Raw genomic sequence first — 23,587 nt, 5'->3', positions numbered from 1 at the left:
AAGTTGATTCTAAAGTTTATATAAAAAAGAAATTAAGAAGGCTGCCTATGATTCAAGACACATTATAAATATTATAATTACCCAATATTTAAAAGTGTGGTACCAGTGCATGAATAGACAGCTCAATGAAAATAAATACAAACTCCAGAAATACATTCAAATATAGAAATCTGTAAGTATTAAAAAGTTTCTTGATTCAATGAGGAAAATACAGACTTCTCATAAATGAATTCTGTATAACTAGGTGGCCATCTGGAATAAACTAAAGTTGGACTCATATTGTTTACTTAGAAGGATGAATTCCAAAGGGTAAGCGATTTACATGTAAAAAAAATGAGATCATTAATTCTGCTTAGGGAAAAATAGAATATGTACTTTACTCCTCCTGTTAAGTACAGTAAAAACCCTCTATATTATATATAAAAACAATGTATATATCTACATAAATGTAAGACTGAAAAGTAGAGAAAGAGGCAGACACCTAAATCCTTGGTGACGAAAGAAATAAAACAGAGGTAAGTTTCATGGATTTTTTTTTTTTTTTTTTGCATTGCATATCCCAGACTTGGAGCTAAAGAAGATGGCAACCCAGAAGGACCAATGAATACAAACCAGAAAGGCCCCCCAAAAGCCTGCTATCTCAAGCCAAAGGAAAAGGAAAAAGCAGCCTAGTGTTACCAAAACCTTTTAGATCATAACTGCTGTGCTCCAGCCAAAACCTACGGAAAGAACAGTGGCCCCACTCCTGCCCACACCAGAAAAGGTAGAGTCGGGGAGCATAGACTTCCACCCTTGTCATGCTGTAGTGAGGTTCTCTAAGCTCCTGCTGTGGAGTGGTGTTAGAGCAAGCAAAGTAGGAAACTGGAACTTTATCCCTTCTGGATGTTGATTAAGACATTCCTCCCATTCACAGCATCAGTGAGGACTTTTTTTTTCCATCTCTACCTAGCAGTAATGATGCTTTCTTCCCCTACACATAGAGATAGTGTCAAAGGAGACCTAGTAGAGACTGAGACGGTTTATCCCTGCCCACCCTACCCCAGTGGCATCAGTAGAAGAAGAAATAAGGCACTCCTAGCTTTCCCAGTCAGGGTAATATCAGTAGCGACCTTTCAGGGAGTGGGAGCTCCCACCTCTTACCAGCAGTAATGAGGGAGATCCTCACCCCTTTGGGTGTTAGTAGAATCCCAGTGGGGAATCTGGACTTCTACTCACCTAGGAATAGTGCAGCAGGATGGTCCTTCTCTTCTCTTTCCTATATAGTGTCAGAGAGGGTCACCTAAAACAGAAGGCTTATAAAAATACAAAATCTCATAATATAATACTCAAAATGTCCAGATTTAAATAGAAGCATCACTAGTACATCATAAAAAGAGCAAGGGAATCTAAACTTGAATAAAAAAGAAATACATGCAAACATCAAGATAACCAAAATATTAGAATGATCTTACACAAACATTTACAGAAGCCATCATGAAAATGTTTCCATGAGTAATTATGAGCATGCTTGAAACAAATAAAAGAAAAAAAACCTAAAGAAATAAAAGCTATGAAAAGGAACCAAATGGAAAGTTAAGAACTGAAAAATATAACTAAAATCTAAAACTTAATAAACAAGCTCAAAATCAGAATGAAGGAAACAGGAAAGAATCTGTGAACTTCAAGGTAGAACAATAGAAATTATCCATTTTTAACAAGAGAAAGGCTCATTTGAAACACAACATTCCACAATATTTCTCAAGTGCTGGAAGAAGAATGATTAGAGCCTTACTCCTGTAAGATTATAACAAAAGCTCAAACATTTGTGTCATAGGAGTCCTAGAAGGAAAGGGGAAAGAAAGTAAGATGGAAAAAGCACCTGAGGAAATAGTGGTTGGAAACTCCCCAGATTTGGCAAAAGACATAAACTATACATTCAAGAAGCTGAATAAATATAAAATAGTATAAACCCAAATAATCATAAACCAAGACACAGTCAATTTTCTGAAAACTAAAGACAAAAATCTTGAAAGCAGTAAGAAAGAAATGACTGCTTATCTATAGAAGAAAAAGAATTTGCATGATTGCAGATTTCTCACTAAAAATTATGACAGGCAGAAGGAAGTAACACAACATCTCTCAAGTGCTGAAAGAAAAGAGCTCCCAACCCCAAATCCTATATCCAGCAAAAATATCACTCAGGAATGAAGGGGAAATTAAGATAATATTAGATAAAGACAAACTGGAAGGATGTGTTGCCAAAAGAACTACCCTAAAAGATTGGCTCAAGGGAGTTCTCTAAATCAAAAGGAATAATAGCAGAAGAAAAACTATTTTGGCATATCAGAAAGAATAATAAGGTAAATATAAGGGTAATTTCAAAACATTTTCCTTCTCCTATTAAGTTTTCTAAATTATGTTTGATGGTTGAAGCAAAAGTTATAATAATGTCTGGATTACACTGAATGTATGCAGATGAAATACTTAAGACAATGAGAATGTATATGGGAATGGGATGAAAAGGGAGGTAGGTTTTCTAACTTCATACTATTTGGTGAAGTCACACTAGTAGACTGTTTTTATGGTACTGGCATTTGTTTTAATCAGGTGTGGCAAGACACACAGACATAAAAATGACTCTCATGAAGGCAAAAGTTTTATAGATCCCTAGAAACAGGAGGCATGACACATCACAGGGAGGCCATACAGGGAAACACCAGTGTTGGCCAGGAGGCAGAGGGAGCAAGGGGGAAAATGTGGGCAAGAGACTCCTGTTTTTTTTCTGTGGGAAATGCAAGGCAAGACAGGGTAAACTGGGTTAGGGTTGGCTAGTTTGAATAATTTCAGTGGGCTCTAGGGTATAGGGTCCTGATTTGTCTGGTACCTGGTCCTAAAGTGATTATGGCAGATGGATAATTAGCCCAGATGTAAGTACTAGATAAAGACAGTCACTGGAAGTTTGAGCTCCAGATTGGTTAGTTTGTATATGAAAAGTGCATTCACAAGCCAGTCATTTTCTATTTCTAGAAATTCATTAACCTTAAGAGTAGCAGTCCATTCAGGAATAAGATGCCAAAGTATTAAATACAAAAAATTAGAAAATTTGGTGTGTGTGTGTGTGTGTGTGTGTGTGCATGCATGTCTGTGTGTGTGTAAAATACATTATACATGTTATATATTACATATACTATATGTATTAGTTTTTTTTTTCACACTGCTGATAAAGACATATCCAAAACTGGGAACTAAAAGAGGTTTAATTGGACTTACACAGTTCCACATGGCTGGGGCGGCCTCAGAATCATGGTGGGAGGTGAAAGGCACTTCTTACACAGCAGCAGCAAGAGAAAAATGAGGAAGAAGCAAAAGCAGAAACCCTGTTAAACCCATCAGATCTGATGAAACTTGTTCACTATCATGAGAATAGCATGGGAAAGACCAGCCCCCATGATTCAATTACTTTCCCGGGGTCCCTCCCACAACACGTGGGAATTCTGGGAGATATAATTCAAGTTGAGATTTGAGTGGGGACACAGCCAAACCATATCACCATGTTATGTGTATATATAGTGTAATAATTAGAGAAACAACTAGAAAAAGTGATATAGAAGGATGCACCCCAAAATAATTTAATAAATAAAAATGAAATTCACAAATATTTTTAACAGGAAGACAAAGAAATTTAAACAAGAAAACAAAAAAAATGACTTCAAGGGGAGTCGCTGATTTGAACTAGAGTTCATTCCCACTCCCTCAGAAAAGCATCCTATAAAGCAGCTGTTCTCAAAGTGTGGAATGTCAGCATCCCCTGGGAACTTGATAGAAATGCAGAATCCCAGGCCCCACCCCAAACCTACTGAATCAGAAGCTCCAGGGACAGGGCCCACTAATCCTTGTTTGAGCAAGTCTTCCATGGGATTCTAAAGCACACTAAAATGTGCTTTAGAATAAAATGACTCCCCCTTCAGCATCATAAGGAACTTAGAAGTTATTATTTTCATTCTTACAGTAGAAAAACTAAGTAAACTGAAAATCAATTATTTTTCTTGTACTCATGAGAGGATTGATGTGACAGGGAAAACTGCCACCCTGAAATCTGGAGAAACAAGCAAACCTGAGGGAGAACCATAGCTAAAATCTGCTCAATAGAAAATGGGTCCCTGAGGAAGCACAGACACTGTATTTAGTAGAAAAAGACTTTTAAGTCAACTGTCTTAAATATACTAGAAAAACTAAAGAAAACTATCAACAAATGAACTGAATAAATCCAGAAGAACCATGTATAACAAAATACAAATCAGTAAAGAAAAGAAATTGACATTATAAAAAGGAAGCAAACAGAATTCTGGAGCTGAAAAATACAATAACTGATGTGAAAAATCCACTAGAGTGTTTTAGTAGCATATCTGAGCAGTCAGAAGAATGAACCAGGAAATCTGAAGATAGATCGATTTAAATTACCCAGTCTGAGAAGCATAAAGGAAAGAAAAAAAGAAGAAAAATAAGAAGACCTAAGAAACCTGTAGGATACCATCAAGCATTTTCATATACTTATAATGAAAATCCCAGGAGAGGAGAGAAAGTAGCAGAGAATAAATAATGGCTGAAAACTTCCCAAATTTGATAAAAGACATAAAACCACACATTTATGAATCTCAGCAAATTCCAGAAGGATAAATGGGAAGAGAATCACACAGAGTCACTAATCAAATTGTTGAAAGACAAAGAGGCAATTATCCAAAATGCATAACAAAACAACTTATGACATGCAAGATAGCATTGATATAGCAGATTTTTCATCAAAAATCATGAAGTCCAGAAGAGAGTGGGATAACATTTTTAAAGTGCCAATAGAAAAAATTTTGACAACTGAGAATTCTATATCTGTCAAAACTTTCAAAAATGAGAGAGAGCTGAGTGCAGTGGCATGTGCCTGTAGTCCCAGCTATTCAAGAGACTGAGAAAGGAGGATCACTTGAAGCCAGGAGGATCACTTGAAGCCAGGAGTTTCAGGCTGTATGGTGCTGTGATCATGCCTGTAAATAGCCATTGCACTCTAGCCTGGGCAATATAGCAAGATCCCATTTCTTTAAAAGAGAAAAAAAAAGGAGGAATGAGGTCATTCCTAATAAACAAAAGATAAGGAAATTTATTATTAGTAGACCTTTCCTACAAAAAGTGCAGAAAGAAATCCTTGAGTCAGAAATGAAAGAGGCTGGGCAAGGTGGCTCATGCCTGTAATCCCAGCACTTTGGGAGGCCAAAGAAGGCCAATCACCTGAGATCAGGAGTTCAAGACCAGCCTGGCCAACATGGTGAAACCCCATCTCTACTAAAAACACAAAAAGTAGCTGGTCATGGTGGTGCACACCTGTAATCCCAGATACTTGGGAGGCTGAGGCAGGAGAACCATTTGAACCTAGGAGGCAGAAGTTGCAGTGAGCTGAGATCCTGCCACTGCATTCCAGCATGGGTGACAGAGCAAGACTTAGTGTCAAAAAAAAAAAAAAAAAAGAAAGAAAGAAAAGAAAAGAAAAGAAAGAAAGAAAAAGAAAAAGAAAAAAAGTGAAATGAAAAAAGAATGAATCCCTTACCCAGTCTCAGGTACTTCTTACTGGCAGTGTGAACATAGAATAATACGCATAGTTTTCAAACTTCAGTGTGCTTTAGAATCCCATGGAAGACTTGCTCAAACAAGGATTAGCGAGCCCTGTCCCTGGAGCTTCTGATTCAGTAGGTTTGAGGTGGGGCCTGAGATTCTGCATTTCTATCAAGTTCCCAAGGGATGCTGACATTCCACACTTTGAGAACAGCTGCTTTATAGGATGCTTTTCTGAGGGAGTGGGAATGAACTCTAGTTCAAGTCAGCGACTGCCCCTTGAATTCCTCTAGTAGTGCCTGTGTAATGATAATCATCCTAGATTACATCCTAGGATGGAATCAGCACAGTACATTCAACTAGATGTAATCTGGCAAAAACAACCATACTTCAACTCATGATTGGCCACCACGTAGCTTATATTTTCTCTTCTCAAACATTATTGATAATTGATGGTTAAATAAGGACTTGGTAATACTCCTTAAATATACACGGTAGTGGAGCAATCTTTGTTTTTCCACCACAAAAAATCCTCTTCTGCTTTTGAAGTTCTTGTTGCTCTGCCCTTCTCCCAGTCTCATTACTGAATTGCCCCTAAATTACAAGCATGCAGTGGGTATTTGGAACAAGGGGAGGCATTTCTGCTTTTCCACTATTCCTTTCTTATGGGGATATGTTGCTTCTCTTCCTCCCTGGTGGTGTTGAGGCCTTATAAACATCTCAGCAAGGGCCACTGTCTTACTTTTGTAATAATTTATTTCAGTCAAATCTGCAAAAGGCTTTTCTGATCTCCACACTTTTGTTAACTCTGACACTCACTGTGACACCTCACCACCCACTCTTAGTTTTTCTCTATTTTCTGATAAATAGATAACAAATATCAAAAGATGTATTAATCTGAGCTCTACATGTTGTAATCCTTGCCTTTGGGAATTTCAAAGCTGCTTCTTAGCTGAGGGCTTCTTATTCTTTTTTTTTTTTTTTTTTTTTTTTCTGAGATGGAGTCTCATTCTGTCTCCCAGACTGGAGTACAGTGGTACAATCTCGGCTCACTGTAACATCTGCCTCCAGGGTTCAAGCAATTCTCCTACCTCAGCCTCCCAAGTAGCTGGGATTACAGGCGCACACCACCACACCAAGCTAATTTTTGCATTTTTAGTAGAGATGGGGTTTCACTGTGTTGGCCAGACTGGTCTTGAACTCTGACCTCAGGTGATGCACCCGCCTTGGCCTCCCACAGTGCTGGATTACAGGAGTGAGCCACCATGCTTGGCAGCTGAGGGCTTCTTAAAGGAGACTGTTCCTCTTGATGAACAAATACTTCGCTTGTATTATGAACAGATTGACTGCAAAGCAATTTCAGTGCTGTCTACTCGTACTTATGCTTTGGCTATTTTTGCTTTTAAGATTGATATCTTTAAACAATGATTGATGATCTCTGCTACATATTGCATGATCTAGCAAACAGCTAATATACGCTAAATATATGCCACATGTCAGCATCTACACTGAGTGCTTTTCATAATTTAATTCTCATAATTACCCTGTCTGGTAGGTACTAATATTCCTATTTTACAGATGAAGAAACCATCTGTAAGTTGAAAGGCTAATTAACCGAAGTCACAGAGCTAAACAGTAGAGTGAGGATTAAAACCCAAATACATTGTATTCTGGAACGTTCAACTGCTCCTCGTCTATTTCCCGCCCAGTTATCAGCAAATTTACACAATCGCTACATACTGGCTCCAAATCCTAGAGAATCTTAAAACTGCCTTCTCTTTCCATTTCCATTTCTAATCTATTCCATTTCTTTATTGAGTAAAGGATGTTCACATCTACAGGCAAAGATGTGGATGGGGAACACGATGTAACAGATTATGGCTCTCTAGAACAGTTTAAAATGCCGTCATCTTCCTTTCCCTGATATTCTCTGATGGATTCATTTGCCCATGATAATAGAACTGCTGCTTCAGTCTCCTGCCTCCCAAATTTCTTCTGGCTCACACTGGCCAGTGGCCTTTGGCTTTTCACTTTTAGCAATTCCTTTCTGAAAAAGCCTATTTGCTGGTGCCTCTCTACACGAGGAAGAGAGGAAATCCATCCTGACTTTCCGATAGGCTTTCATTAGTTTCAAGTTCGAGTTGAAGTTGTTACTTTTCTTGAGCAAAATACACATTACTGGGAGGCAGGTATAGGAGGAAGCAGCCTGGTCTCTTGTTTTGTTGATGTTCTCTGTTGCCCAGAGATCCAGTTTCATGTTTTGAAATTTTTAATAGTAAAATCAAACCCAACAGGAAAGACAATCAACACCCTGAAAAGAAAAGAGCCAGGGGAAAGCAGATAGCTTTCTTTGCTATGAGGTTTCACCAGATTTTTCTGATTGTGTTGATTTTAACTTTTAAAAGGCACCGTAGTTTGCTGTGTTTATTTTCCAAGTTTCCATTCCTAACATATGACCCTCATTTGGGTAGAAAAGTAGATTCATTATTTGCTCCTTTGAACAAATGCTTTTCTGCTACTATAGAAGAGAAATTTTAAAAAGTGAGCTAAATTCAAGATCAAAACTGAGAACGTACAAAAAAAGATGTTATTTTGCATGAAACTGTATTCCAAAATTATTTCTAACTCTTTTTATTTATTTATTTTTTTGAAACAAAGTCTCACTCGCTTGGCCAGGCTGGATTGCAGTGGTGTGATCTCGGCACACTGTAACCTTGAACTCCTGTCCCCAAGTGATCCTCCTGTCCCAGCCTCTCAAGTAGCTAGGACTATAGCATGTTCTGTCATGCTCAGCTAATTTATTTTATTTTGTTTTTACTTTTGTAGAGGTGGGATCTCACTAGGTTTCCCAGGCTGGTATCAAACTCCCGGGCTGAAGTGATCCCTTTCCCTTAGGATTACAGGCATGAGCCACCATGCCCAGCTATTTCTAACTCTTCATTAAAAGCTAATGACTATCCTGACCTCTGCTGATATAATTTAGTTTCACTTGTTTTTGAACTCTATATAAATTGAAGTTACAATATGTATTATTTTGTGTCTGACTTCTTTCACTCAATAGAATGTTTGTGAGATATAGCCACGATGATGTATGTTGCAATAGTTCATTCATTTTTACTATGTAGTATTTTGCTTATGGTTATTCCAAGATTGATTTATCCAATCTCTTGTTTAATGATGTTAGATATCCAATCTCTTGTTGAATGATACTTTTTAGTCATGTTGCTATGAGCATTCTTGTACATGTCCTTGGTGCACGTATGTATACCAGGAGTGTAATTGGTGAGTTAGAGAGAATCTGTGTGTTCTACTTCATTAAACAATATCAGACTGCTTTCCAAAACAGCTGGACCAATTTATACCCTCACCAGGAGTGTACGGGAGTTCCTGTTGTTCCAACAATTGGTATTGTCCTGAGATGCTTAAACACATCCTTCCCTTTAATGCCAAACTGACATTTATCGAGCCTCCTTCCTGCATGACAGGGAGCTCGGCCTTTGTTGTTCTTCCCCCAGTAATTTCAGACACTCTCCAGAAAAAGCTCATGCATCCTGTAGATCCCGCTCAGCTGTCTCTGGTGTTCGTCTTGTAGACCGTTGCTTCACTCCCTACAGGCTATTCGTGCCATTTTATATTCTCAAGACCTGCTGAGGAAGCAGTGAATGGTACTCTTTTGGTGGAGGACTCGGTAAGAATCATGCAAGAGACAGGTTTTGGGGGATAGGAAATGAGTGATGGATTCTGAAAGTTGTGACACTCCTTATGCAGACTAGAGATTACCTGGAGTACAGCTGAGTGTAACCGGTTGGAGGGGAACAGTAGAGGTGTCTGGCTTCAGGTTATCTTCCAAGCGATTTACCTGGGATGTCTGCCTTCCACCCTGATGCTCTGTTCCTTTGACTCAACTAGGCTTTCTGGCTAGGTAGAAAATTTATACTACCATTAAATTTGGGCAAGAGGGGCTCTAGCCCTAGGACTAACCCTCCTGTTCTGCTTCCTCCAGCTGTGCTCCACTCCAAAGTGCAAGGAGAGCTCAGGGTCAAGGAGACATGACGCCCTTCTACACTGTGCTTCGGGGACCCAGCACCTCAGAATCCCCTGTCCAAACAGCCCCAAGCCACGTTTCAAAGCCTGGATGGGCTCCTTCCCTGGGTCTGTTGTCCTGAGGCAGACATTACTTGTGTGTGTACCTACAGGCTCAGACAGCCAAGGAGTAGGTACTTACAGAAGGTATGAATTTGGATATGAGGGCTGGGTTATTCTCAGGCATGTGTACAAGCCCATTTTGCCTTCTGGCCTGAGCTGGGGAAATAAGTGAGAGAGAAGTTTTGGGGAGCTGGGAGCCTGGACCAGTTATCTCTGCACATCCACATGTTAATGTAGAACTCTGAGGAGTATGAGAATTTTAAATTCAAATATGGCCTTCTAGGTCATTAGGAAGGTATATTTGTTAAGGTAAGAGAATAAAACATCTTGTATTTTGTAGTTTTCAGCTTGACTTATTGTAGCTTTTAAGTATCTAGACTAATGGTGAGGGCTTGTTCCCATACCCTAGTCCCGGGCCCTGTGAACGTTAGTGAGGTTTCAACCTCTATACCTCAATGGCCTACTCCAGCTCGATTCTGGCAACTAGCTCTGGAATCTTCTACTTAATATCTCACTGGCATTAGTTATTTCCTGGCAGCTTTCGCAGGTTCCCCTAATATCTGATTTTGTCCCCCAACCCTGCAAATCTCATTATTTAGTGACTGAGCTTGTCATCCTGCACTTTACTTGGAAGGGTTCTGCCACACCTCCTGATCAATAGTGGATAATATCTTTCCCTTCCTCTTCCATCACCTACCTACCTACCAAGTTTTTCTGATTAGGCAAAGAAATATCTACATTATACAATGAAGAACTATCCACCTCTTTAATGACTGGGATGGGCCGAGACAAACCAAACCCCACTACCAAGCATCTTTTGCAGATAACATCTTTTAATAAATACTTTAAAGTTAAGTTTTTGTCATCAAGTGCATTTGAAAGTTGGAGAGAAACCATGTGTTAAATATCAGGAAAATTCAAGCTTAAGGGAAAATGTGGAACATTTATATAAATAAAATTTTGACTCAGCAATCAAATATAACTCTGCAAATCAGTGGTTGCCTATTAGCTCCAGGCACCTAAAATAATGAAAAGCACAGAAGAAAGCATCAGCAAGATTATATAACATATATATTAATTTTCCCCTTAAATTATAAAGGATTAGTGAATTATTTATGTATTAAGGTAACAAAATATTTTCAAGCTGATGTCAGAGTCCATCACAAGGAGAGTCAGTGTTGACTGAACGTGCTGATTGACGACCTTTTCATTGTAGAAAGGGAAAGTGGTCTGGGTGGGTTAGGAAATGTTCTGCACAATAGGGTGGGGGTGGGGGACCATAGGCTTGTAAAGTACCAGGGAGCAGCTTGTTAAGAAGAAAATGTGAAGACAGAGATGGACAGCAAGGTGACGGGCAGTCAGGGGATGGAAGAAGAAAGTCAGTGAGAAATCCCCCTAGGCGGGAATGATGGAAATTTTGAGAATGGCTCAGAGGTGTCTAAGGCTGAGAATGAATTTCAAATAATCTCCTATGCTTTGTGATGTTACCACTCTCCTGCCTTCTCTCTACAAAATGTTAAGCAAAATACCTCTATGTAAAACTATCCCGTGTTACAGTATCTGTGAGAATCAAGAAGAGGAAACTATGCTTATTTAGGTTAGTATATGATGAAAAGCAAAACCAGTAAGAGGGGAAATATCTATGAAATGGGACATTCTACAGAGGCAAGGAATAAGGGCAAGATTTGACTTAGAGAAATATAATCTTCTCTAGAATCCCTGGACACTTTGGCGGCGATGCCGTTTCCCATCGTTTGTGGGACGGGTGCTGAGCTATTGCAATGTAAATGTTAAAGAAGGTGATTCTGTAAGGCTGGAGGATTTGGGGACATACATTAGATGGCACCTGGGCCATCTTCACAAATTCAAGCTGTCTTTATTTTACAGAAGTGTTTTTATAGAATACAGTACATACAGAATTGATTAGAAGTGATTTAATTCTTTATGGAATGTGAAGTTTCAAAATTAATAGGTTTGTAAACTAAAGGACGTGATGTATTAGATACGGGCCTTAATCAACAAGCATTTTACATTTTTTCCTTTCTTAGCATTGTAGTTATGCTGAGAGACACAAAGGATATGTCAGACACAGTTCTCGCTCTACAGGAGGTAACAAACAAGTCACGTGACACATTAAGAAGGTGGGATGCATAGGCTTGTGCTGGAAGGCAGCAGGGGTTGAGAGAGAGAAAAGGACAGCTGAGATGCAAACACCCTAAGAAGTTGCGCTGTACCGTAAGGGAGGGCTGGAAACAGGAGGCTGGAATAAGATGTGATCTTCCAGGTTGAGGTAACAGCATATGCACAGGCAGAGACAGATGCAGGAATTCAATACGGCATGATATACACACACTACAAATTAGGTGACTGAGTAGGGGGTTTTTCCCCAGGAGGAATAAAGGAGACACATGCCTGTGGAGCAGGGAAGATAACGAAAACTTTGAAAGACCAGGTGGGGATTCCCAGGTGGGGATCTATGATAAACAATGGAGAGTCACTGCATATTTAATAAATGGCATTTTAGATATACTTGCCTCACAGCAAGCTATAGCATGGTTACATAAATGATAAACTAGAGGCAGGAAGGAAACAGTGGCCCAAATCTGGGCATGAGTGACATGTGACCAGACCAAGACGGTGGCATCACGGTGTAGTTGGAGGAGCCCCAGAGATTTTCCACATTTGTGCTCTATTAAGCATTATACCCTTAAAAGCTTTCTTCAGATAAAAATATACCATTTAACAGAGCTCTAGTTATCACTATCATCCAACATTCAACATATATTTTAAACTTTTTCCATTTGAGCAATTTTTCATCCACTTTTTTTTTTTTTTTTTTTTTTTTTTTTCAGACAGAGTCTCCCTCTGTCTCCAGGCTGGAGTGCAGTGGCACAATCTGGGCTCACTGCAACCTCTACCTCCTGGCTTCAAATGATTCTCGTGTCTCAGCCTCCCAAGTAGTGGGGATTACAGGGACACACCACCACACCCAACTAATTTTTGTATTTTTAGTAGAGATGGGGTTTCACCATGTTGGCCAAGATGATCTTGATCTCCTGACCTCATGATCCACCTGCCTCAGCCCCCAAAGTGCTGGGATTACAGGCGGGGACCACCGTGCCTGGCCCATTCAGCTTTACAATACAAGCCCCTCTAAAGAAGTTTACTTCCTAATTTTGGTAAATTTCCTGCTTATGCATTTTTATAAGCTTGCGATAGCCAACCTATTTCCTAGAAGACTCATGCATTCTAGACCTCTGATAGGAAAGGTGAAGATTAAAATTCATTATTAGTTTATCTTTTGGTGTCTGTGGTCATAGAGTATACAAGACAAAGATGTACAGTGTGTGCAATATCAGGTGCCCTGCTGCAAAATGGCTCTGGTCTGGCAAGGCTGGGGATAGCTGTTGTGGGTTTGCAGTGGTATTTAAAGTTTGATGAATGAATACAAAACGCATCCCTGGTATAATCTAAATGATGTGATGTAATTTATGCTCCAACTGTAAAACCCCCATAAATCCCAACCAATGACAAGAAAATCCCACATGTTGGGCCATTCTGCAAACTAAGTACACGGGCCTCAGCGAATTTATGATCTTTCTGTTTTTGACTCCTTTCTCCCATTTAGCAGATTAGTTCCTCTCTTGTTAACGCTATCCTGCAAAATGTGCGAGCTAAAACTGCCTCACAAACCTTCATCATTAATCCTCAGATGAATTTCAGCATTTGAAAATGCTAAGATGTCAGAACTCTAAAAGAAGTACGACTTTGCTGTCTGTTTTATTAATCACTAGTGTCTTTGTCTCCAGAGATAAGTGCGACATTAATCAGAAATTCAGGAAAGCATTTCCCATGTTGATTTAAGTGGGTTTCTGGGGTCACTTTTAAAAAGCATAAAACATTTGCTCATTATTCTGTATATACTAAGTTACTGAACAGTTATTTCTCATTTTATGGTCTTATAATTCAAGCTGTAGTTTTAGTCCTTAATTAAAGAGGGATTAGGAAACATAGCAGTTACTCATTTATAGGAAAAAGAGCTTTCATTATATAAAATTGCTTTATAACTGCAAATAGTACTCAGACAAAAGCAGGAAAAGGAAAATATTTAAAAGCGTGTCAAGAGCACTGAAGTCTCATGGAATAAATATTTAACAAATAGATAAATGAAAGAAAAACCTTGTGGAGATATTAGCTATAGATAGATGGGTTTTAAGTTTAGAGAAGCTAAGCCTCAGGATGCTCGATTTTTCTTTTCAGCTATCAAGCCTGTAACTTGAGTATTAATGGCTGATGAATAACATAAAGCGGCAGCATTTTCCATAGGTGTACTTGGAGTAAAGATAATTTAATAAATACAATTGCACTCAAATAGCTTAGTATAAGAAATTATCACTAATTACTGTTATAGACTTTCTCTCTCTCATTTCTAATAAGCAGTACAGTGGAAGGAAAGTTTATCTCTAGACACCAATTTAATTTAAACGTTAATGGAAATAGTTTTGGTTTTGCCTAAAAGATTTTGATGAATTTTTATTGCAGCTAACTTCAGCTGCAATAAAATAATTTCAGCAGTGTCTTCATCATCAGCCGTTCCTAGTCTGCCACTTGGAGGATGTTCTATCCTGTCTTAATGTCTATAAAACCAAGCAGCTCAGAGGACTCCCATGAATCACTGAAAAGCCCTTGCACCATTTTGGGCGAGCAGGGAGACTTAGCTTCTGTGGATTTTGAACCGTTGCATGAAATCAGTCAGGATTTCAGAGCCTCAGTGAGTGGAGGTGTCTTCTACATATTTGTATTCCTAGAAGCATCCAATACAATGGCCAATAAGTAGTTAGTGCTGAGGAAACGTTTATTGAGAGAAGAGGTGAATGCAGGTATTTATGTATATTTGGGTTGGGTCCCTGTTTCCTTCTCTCATTTTTTTTTCTTTCTACACATAGGATAGAGAGTCTGTATATATAACTAGAATAATTTGATACTTAAAAAATCAATGGTTGGAATCAATGACACATTAAACTATCTATTGTGCAAACATTCACCACCAAGGCCACTTCTGGCCACAGTGCAGGACTGTTGGAAGTTATGAGGGACCTTTAATCTCTGCCAAAAGTCCCAAGTAGTTGACAATTATATTATTTCTCTACATGTTAATCTTAACTGATTTGCCTGTCTGTGGACAAACAAAACAAAACAAAAACAAAAACAAAAACAAGCCATATTACCATTATGTTCACTAACCAAGAAGCTGGAAGCCTTTTAATTCTCACTATCTTCATTAGTGAAGCTGTTTACTTTGCTGTGTTTTGTGCTTTGAAAAAGTTTGAATAAATATACAAAATATAGAGCAGACTGGCAGAATACTATTGCAAATGAGAGCTAGAAAACTTAGGCTCGAAGGTGGCTCCGCTGTGTGACCTTGGGTGAATTAATTAACTTATCTGTAGCCCAAGTTCCTCATTTGAAAATGGGGGTATAATAATAGCGCCTAACTCCAAGATGTTGTGACGATTGAAGGAATGAGATAAAGTGTTTAGACAGGGCTTGGTACATAACAAATTGTGTATAAGTATCAGCTATTTTGATATATGACTTTACAGAAAGCATAAATGCTGAAGAGAATAATCCACTTACTGAGAACCACAGCAATTTCATGAATATAAGCATATCATTCCAAAAAATATTATAGGACAGATACATTCCGACGACACAGGTAAAAGAAAGAAAACACTTTACTAATACGTAGTTATTGAATTCTAGTATTCTAAAACCAGAGATATTGGTGGCATGTTGAGGGGAGTCCAGGAAGAGTTGGAATAAAGAGGGAGTCAGGTGATTTTCAACCTTGGTCCATGTTTGAATCACTTGGGGGAGCCTATGAACTCATACCGGGGACTCCATATTTTTGAGAAATGCCCTAGCTGATTCTGATGCAAAATGAAGATAGAAAAGAACCTTACAGAATGAAGGGGAGCCAAGATCTGGGCTTGGGAGTGGGAATGAAATTTGGGTAGGCAACTCAGACAGTTGGCACCGTGGGAAAGTTTCACTCAGTGTTACCAAGCCACAGGCTAGAATAATTCATTCAACTCAGATCAATCCTTCAGCTTGTTACTGAGTGTTTCTGTTCTGGGTTCACATAAAACTGTATTCATTTTCAAATCAACTATAATCTTTTTCTCTGATATAGGGTGAGAATAATTACTTTCCAGATAGGAAGTTAAAGCCTTAAGCAGTAATTCCTTCCTCACAGTAAGTTTTGCTTTCAAGACTAATAACAAGTATCATTTTCTTATGACAAGTATCATTTTCTATCTCTCTCTCTCTCTCTCTCTCTCTCTCTCTCTCTCTCTCTCTCTCTCTCTGTCTCTCTCCATCCTACCTATCATCTATATCAATCTATCTTCATCATCATCAATTTATCCATTCTAGGTCTTTTGATAGTAGATATTTCAATACATTAAAAACAAACAAACGAAAAACCAAAATAAGCCTGACATTTAGTGCCTCCAAGCTCCAACCATTCTCTTTTTTTAAACCACTTTCAGTAGAGACAAAATAAGCAAAAGGTTTACTTTGGTGGTAGAGTAAATTTACACTTTGTGGAAGTTTAAATTTGAAAGGCTGAACTAGATTTCAAAATTTTTCTAAGTGAAACTGATGAGATTTAAATAAATTGCTCCATTTCCTGGAATCAGTCCCCATCCAAATGAATCATGAGTTTTTCTGAAAACTTGATTAAAATTAAAATGATCTCATATGGAGAGGCTTTGGAAATGGTAGAGAAAACCCGACATCAGGCATATTAGTTTTCTACATATTAGAAAGAACGGGTCAGAATTTGGTAAGATTTGAAAGTGGGGATGTTGTATCTTTCTTTTGAAATTTGGTCTTATCCTACTTCCAGAATGAAGATATTCCATTTCTAGTACTAAGGGTTCTCTATTTCCTTTCACATTTAACAATACTTTTTAGGCCAATTTTTTTTCACATATAACCAATGAATCCAGTATCATATTTTTAACAGTCTTTCATTTCCTCTCCAATTTGTGATGTTATTTGGAATTCTTATGCATATAATAAACTGCTGAAGGATTTAAATTATTTTAAATTCATGTATATTGGGTTATTCCTGGACTGTTTATCTCGTGACATTGACTTATCTCTTTATTTTTGCATCCATATCAAGCTTGGCAACTGTATTTTTTAAAGTATATTTTAGTATCTGGCAAGATGACTTCCTCAGCCTTCCTCTTCTTTTTCAAAATGTACTTAGCTTTTTAACCTATTTGCTAACCTATCATTACTTCAAAAAATGTCCCTTATCAACAATTTTTAAAAGGCCGTTGGGATGCCTCTTGAAACCATAATAAACTTATACATTATTTTGGAAGGAATTAATGTTTTTATAACATCAGTTCATCAAGGAACATGATGCATCTCTACAGTTATTAGTTTCTCAGACCTCTCAGTAAAGCACACTTTTGTTATTGCTTAGGATCATTCTGGTTTCTTGGTGATTTTTCTTGCTGTAGCAAATGGCATTTTCCACCTGGTTACTGTTGGCATAAGTGAGATTTCTACTTATATAATTATATAGTTTGCAAATCACTGAAAGCTTTTCTTTCAATAAATTACCTCTTATTTCTGTTTTGTGTTTTTTAAATTTTATTTTTTAATTTTTTGAGATCGGATCTCTCTCTGTCGCCAAAGCTGAAACACATTGGCGCAATCTCAGCTTACTGCAACCTTAACCTCCTAGGCTCAAGCAATCCTCCCACCTCAGCCTCCCAAGTGGCTGAGACTTGAGGCACATGCTACCACACCTAGCTAAATTTTTGTACTTTTTATAGAGACAGAGTTTTACAATATTGCTTAGGCTGGTCTCAAACTCCTGGACTCAAGTGATCCAACGGCCTCAGCCTCCCAAACTGCTAGGATTACATGTGTGAGCCACTATGCCCAGCCTGTTTTGTGTCTGTTATCAGCTAAAACTTCTAGAACATGTTGAATAATAAGATTATAGTAGGCATCTTCATTTTACTCTCAATTTTACTGGAACCTCCTCTAACATTTCTATTTTAAGTATGATGTTGTCTATGGCTTAAGATAGATGTTATTTGTATTATATGAGAAGCTGTCTGGGATCCCCAACCTTCAAAATGTCTATAATGATTCTTACCTTCTGGTAGTCACACTTTTGTGAAGTCTTCTCTCATAGTAAATAAGGCTGATGTGTGTAACAATATTATGGATATGAAGTTTGATGACTTCTGGGGCTGGTTCATAAAAGACATTGTAGTCTCTGCCTGGAAATTTTCCTCTGATTACTCACTCTGGGGGAAGCCAGCTGCCATGTTGTGAGAATCTCAGGCAGCCCTATAACAAATGGTAAGGAACCGAGGCCTCCCATCAAACAGCCAGTTCTAACTTGCTAGGCACGTGAGTAAGTCAGCTTGGAAGCAGATAGTCTGGCCCCATTCTAGCCTTCAGAAGACTGCAGCTCTGGTTGATATTTTGATTGCAAACACATAAAAGACCTTGAGTCAGATTCATCTAGCAAAGACACTCCTGAATTCCTAACTTATGAAATATCTGTGAGGTAATAAATGCTTATTGTTTTAAACTGCTAATTTGTTTTAAACTGCTCATTTACTATGCAGCAATAGATAGCTGACACACTTCCAAAATTATATTTAAAATAAATCATTTAAGGCCAGGCACGATGGCTGTTGCCTGTAATCCTAGCATTTTGGAAGGCTGAAGCAGGTGGATCACCTAAGGTCAAGAGTTAGTGACCAGTTTGACCAACATGGTGAAACCCATCTCTACTAAAACTACAAAAATTATCCAGGTGTGGTAGTGCATGCCTGTAATCCCAGCTACTCAGGAGGATGAGGCAGGGGATTCACTTGAACCCAACAGGCAGAGGTTACACTGAGCCGAGGTCACACCACTGCATACTAGCCTGGGCTACACAGCAAGACTCCTTCTCAAAAAAGTAAAAAATAAAAATAATAATAAAAATAAAATGAATCATTTAAGTTAGCAATGGTAAAAATTGTGCTAAATGCCTTTTGGACATCTGTGAGATTCTTTTTTTTCTTCTTCTTTGGTGTACCAAGCAGATGCTTTACTTCATTAGTTTTCCTAATATTAATGTATTTTTATCTTCCTAAAGTCTTCTTGATCATGGCAGATTATTATTTTAATAGATTCTCTAATTTTATTTTCTAGTCATATATTTATTTTGAATAAATATTTTGAATTTTAGCTTTAGATAGGTGGGTTTTAAGTTTAGAGAAGCTAAGCCTCAGGATGCTCGATTTTTCTTTTCAGCTACCAAGCCTGTAACTTGGGTATTAATGGCTGATGAATAACATAAAGCGGCAGCATTTTCCGTAGGTGTACTTGGAGTAAAGATAATTTAATAAATATAATTGCACTCAAATAGCTTAGTATAAGCAATTATTACTAATTACTGGATTAAAAGAATAAAAAGAATTTTGTATACATAAATTAATAAAGAAGCCTGACATATACTTTTCTTTTTATCATAATAAACATTGTCATACTTTTGGAAAATTATCTGTTGTTTATTTTTTTATCCTATTCTTAGAATTTAAAGAGAATCATCTGTCCCTTGAAACCTTAAAGACCATGAACTCCTCTGAGCTCAGGGCCTTTTGCTTGTGCTTTCTTTGATAATTTTCTCAATTCCTTCATATTTATTGGTGTATCCAGGTTTTCTACTTAAATCCATTTTTACAATTTATGATGTTACAGAAAATGTTAACCAAACCACCGCTGAGATTATTATCCTATATATTTGCTTTTGGTATTATTTTTCTTACAGTTTTCAAAAATCTGGCTGAAATAAGATATGAAAGTGAAGAAGCTAAATCCATCAGCAGAATTAAATATCCAATGGGAGAAATTGCTCTTTCTTGATGCTATTTCATCTGTGGTAGGAACCAGCTTTGGGGAATGACTTTAGCTGTTTCACCTGAGTGGAGACGTAGCCAATGCAGCCAGAAGACTCAAAAGGAGTTGGATCAGCAGAATCTAAGGAAAGCTGGGGAGCTACATGAGGAAGGAAGCATAGTCATACATCTTGCTTGACACTCCCCCAGAGAAATAATGTTTTGTTATTAACAGTTGAATTAACTTTCTGGGAACATTAGGCCACTGAGGCACTAATTGCATAATGGCTCCCACATTTACCAGCCCAAAGTATCAGTAAGAGGAAAATAAAGCATAGTGAGGAAAATACGAATGATTTTGGTTGCATGCCTTTATAGGAACCTGCTTGCCCTCATTCCGGTCCTGTTAACATTCCACGCATGGCTCAATCTCTGCTACGGCTTCCGTCATGTTCATTATTCTAACTAACATCTCAGTTGACATGAAATAAAGGTTTCCTCTTGGCCTATGAAGTCTAAAGCCAATTTACTTTCTGAGTGGCTTAAACTAACTGAACCCTGCAGCTTGCTAAGCACTTGGAGCTATATTTGGAAAGGTTTTTGACAGTCAGTGTAATTTTCTTCTCTAACATCCTGAAAATTGTATCAAAAGAAAACATTCAGTTTTTTAAACTTTGGTTTTCTCCCTGCACTGTTGTAACTAATCAGCACTTGGGGAGGCTTTTGCTCATCTGCTTTGGTTTCCTGTCCCCATTGAAGTGAATTTATGCATGGACTACACACTCCAGAAATCCTTTAACCCTCTAGTGTCTTCTCAGTTACTTTCTGCAACAACTCATTCCCCTACCAAAAAGGAAAGGTCCAGAGAGACCGTTGCCTTCCCCTTTGGCTCAGCTGACTGGTCGGCCACAGATGCTGGTGATTGATGCCTCTCTATTCCCCAGCTCTGCCAACATTTCCAAATCTGGACTTCTCTTTCTTCTTCTTCTTCTTTTTTTTTTTTTTTTTTTTTTTTTTTTTTTTTTTTTTCCGTACATCTTTGAAAGCTTCCTTGGTTCACTAAACTTGTCAGTAATATATCCTCCTATTTTCTGCTCACAGCTGCAGTGGAAATGGAACGCTATTCTTCCTCCCTGCTAAGGATTTTCCTAAGGCCACGGTGATAGGGTTCTCCTATGCTCATGAGGCCCCGCACCACCAAACAGCTGTTGTTTTACTGTTCCAGATTAGCGAATGGTTAAAAAAAACCCAGGCAATGTAGGGGTCCTGTGATCACTACAATAAATGTTAATTCAGTCTCAAGCCCTTCACCATCCCATAAGAACTTTAAATGCTGACACCTGGGGTCAAGCGTTTGCCACACATTTTCTGAAGGATTTGGGGCCTGATGTTGCTTCACTGCCCCTTACCAATCAGCTCGATTGGTGGTTTTCTGAGGACCTACCCTTTAATAAAGAGCCTTCGTCTGCAAACTATATTAAGCAGTTTCTGTCTGGAAATAACTTTTCTCTTGCTTCATGTTCAAACCATCTGCTTAATTTTTAGACTATTAAGAGTACACATACTTTACTCTGTAATAAAAGAAATCATTGCAACTGTGAGCCAAGATCGTGCCATTGCACTCCAGCCTGGGTGACAAAGTGAGACTCCATCTTAAAAAAAAATAAAAAAAGAAATCCTTGCAATTGAGCTTTTAAAATTGCTCTCCAGGTGACAGTGGGGCAAGGCAGGGGAGGAATGTGGTCTGTTCCCAAAGCAGATGACAAAAACTTTGACCCAAGTCCTGCCTATACCATTTACCAGCCATGCGTCTTTGGGAAACTGACTTCTTCTCTTTGATCCTGAGTTTCTATTCCTGTTAAACTGTAAAATATAAGGGTGATAATAATACCTACCTCCTAGTGTTTTGTATGTTTTGTTTTTAACATAAAATTGTATACTCAAAGTATTTTATAAATTATAAAACATCAGAGGGCATTAGAAAGTATTCTGCAACTTCTCTTGAAGAAGACTGGAAATGTACAGACCTTTGTTTATTTACCATATTTAGGGATTCTGCTCCTTGGAGAGAATTCTAGACATGCCTTATTCAGGGCTACCGGCTCCGCTGATAGAACAGATCAGCTTGGGTTTTGATCTCTTTATTTAACATGCACGTACACTGTTGCTCATGGCTTGGGAAATTTAACCACAGAATCTCTGTTCATCATCTCTGGATTGGATTTATTTTCTCATCTCTAAAATTTTGTTTGCTTTTGTGTTTGTTATTGTTTGCTAGACAGTATGTTATTTTAATAGGATTTTTTAAAAATCAGTTTCTGGGCCGGGCGTGGTGGCTCAAGCCTGTAATCCCAGCACTTTGGGAGGCCGAGGCGGGTGGATCACGAGGTCGAGAAATCGAGACCATCCTGGTCAACATGGTGAAACCCCGTCTCTACTAAAAACACAAAAAATTAGCTGGGCATGGTGGCGCATGCCTGTAATCCCAGTTACTCAGGAGGCTAAGGCAGGAGAATTGCCTGAACCCAGGAGGCGGAGGTTGCGGTGAGCCGAGATCGCGCCATTGCACTCCAGCCTGGGTAACAAGAGTGAAACTCCGTCTCAAAAAAAAAAAAAAAAGAAAATCAGTTTCTGGTTCTATGTATTTCACTATTTTCAGTTTTCTAATTCCTTTCTTTTTTTTTTTTTTTTTTTTTTTTTGAGACGGAGTTTCGCTCTTGTTACCCAGGCTGGAGTGCAATGGTGCGATCTCGGCTCACCGCAACCTCCGCCTCCTGGGTTCAGGCAATTCTCCTGCCTCAGCCTCCTGAGTGGCTGGGATTACAGGCACGTGCCACCATGCCCAGCTAATTTTTTTGTATTTTTAGTAGAGACGGGGTTTCACCATGTTGACCAGGATGGTCTCGATCTCTCGACCTCGTGATCCACCCGCCTCAGCCTCCCAAAGTGCTGGGATTACAGGCTTGAGCCACCGCGCCCGGCCTTCTAATTCCTTTCAACTTAGAATTTTAATTTCTCTTTTTCAGCTTTGTTTTTGTTTTTACTTTTTTTCCCTAGTTACTTGAGTTGAATCTTTAATTATTATCTCACTTCCTGTCGAAAGACATATGGTCTTTCCCATGCTAACTAATAAATACTCTTAAAAACACAAGTTTACATAGTATCCTTGTATTTGCTAATCATTGCTTTTTCTTGATAGAGACATAACACATCACATATGTAATATCATCCCTGTTGCCTTGTGAATCTTTCTTAAGATTCTGCAGCCTTTCTCAAGATAACTCCAGCCTGGCGACACCGTGAGACTCTGTCTTAAAAAAAGAAATTTAGAAGTTTTTAAAAAGTGGATTCCAAAATGATCTCTAGCAAGATCATTGCTTAAATAGGCTCCCTATGCAGTGCCTTTTTAGTTTAACAAAACAGGAAAATAAATGAATATCTTGATAAACTGCATTTCTCACCTCGTTCCTTTTTTCTGCATTGTTTAATCTTTACTGCTGAGTTTGCGTCCTTTAGCATATGCATGCTATTTAGAATGGCAAATATTGTTCAAAACATATATTGTCATGAAAAAGGGGAAAAATGTGTTCTCACTGGTGATTAGTAGAAAAATACAATGGTATCTTGTTTTTGTTAGTGAATTTGGATAAACTTGCATTGATCTCTGACTTCATTACCATCAGATGAGACTGATGAAATGTTAATTCTCTGGAGTGGCTTTGTGCCAATGCTGCTTAGTTAAAAAGGTAAGAGATATATATTTCACTGAACTATCTGTAGCATCATCAAAAAACTTTGCTCCTCCTCCTTGATGGGGGCAAGACGTTTAATTTCTGTGTATGATGATTTGCCCTCAGCATGTAATTTATTGACACCAGTATGACATGCCTTTTATTTGCAGCACAAACAGGACTTGTCACATTTTATCCTCCTGATTC

At 38.3% G+C, this 23,587-nt stretch overlaps 1 long non-coding RNA gene across 2 annotated transcripts in view; it reads left to right on the top strand.

Moving 5' to 3' along the window:
• The window catches only part of LOC141581669 (uncharacterized), a 129,259-nt gene extending 107,338 nt beyond the window's left edge, over positions 1-21,921 (top strand). For both annotated transcript variants that reach the window (XR_012514451.1, XR_012514450.1), the window contains one exon: positions 564-21,921. This is a non-coding gene — a long non-coding RNA (uncharacterized LOC141581669). The remainder of the gene's footprint in view (positions 1-563) is intronic.
• The last annotated feature ends 1,666 nt before the right edge of the window (positions 21,922-23,587 follow it).

This window comes from Saimiri boliviensis, chromosome 16 (genome assembly GCF_048565385.1).
Source record: "Saimiri boliviensis isolate mSaiBol1 chromosome 16, mSaiBol1.pri, whole genome shotgun sequence".
In the NCBI taxonomy this organism is placed as follows: domain Eukaryota; kingdom Metazoa; phylum Chordata; class Mammalia; order Primates; family Cebidae; genus Saimiri; species Saimiri boliviensis.
Note: the sequence above shows the minus strand (reverse complement) of the source record. Positions and strands in the feature narration are given on the sequence as shown.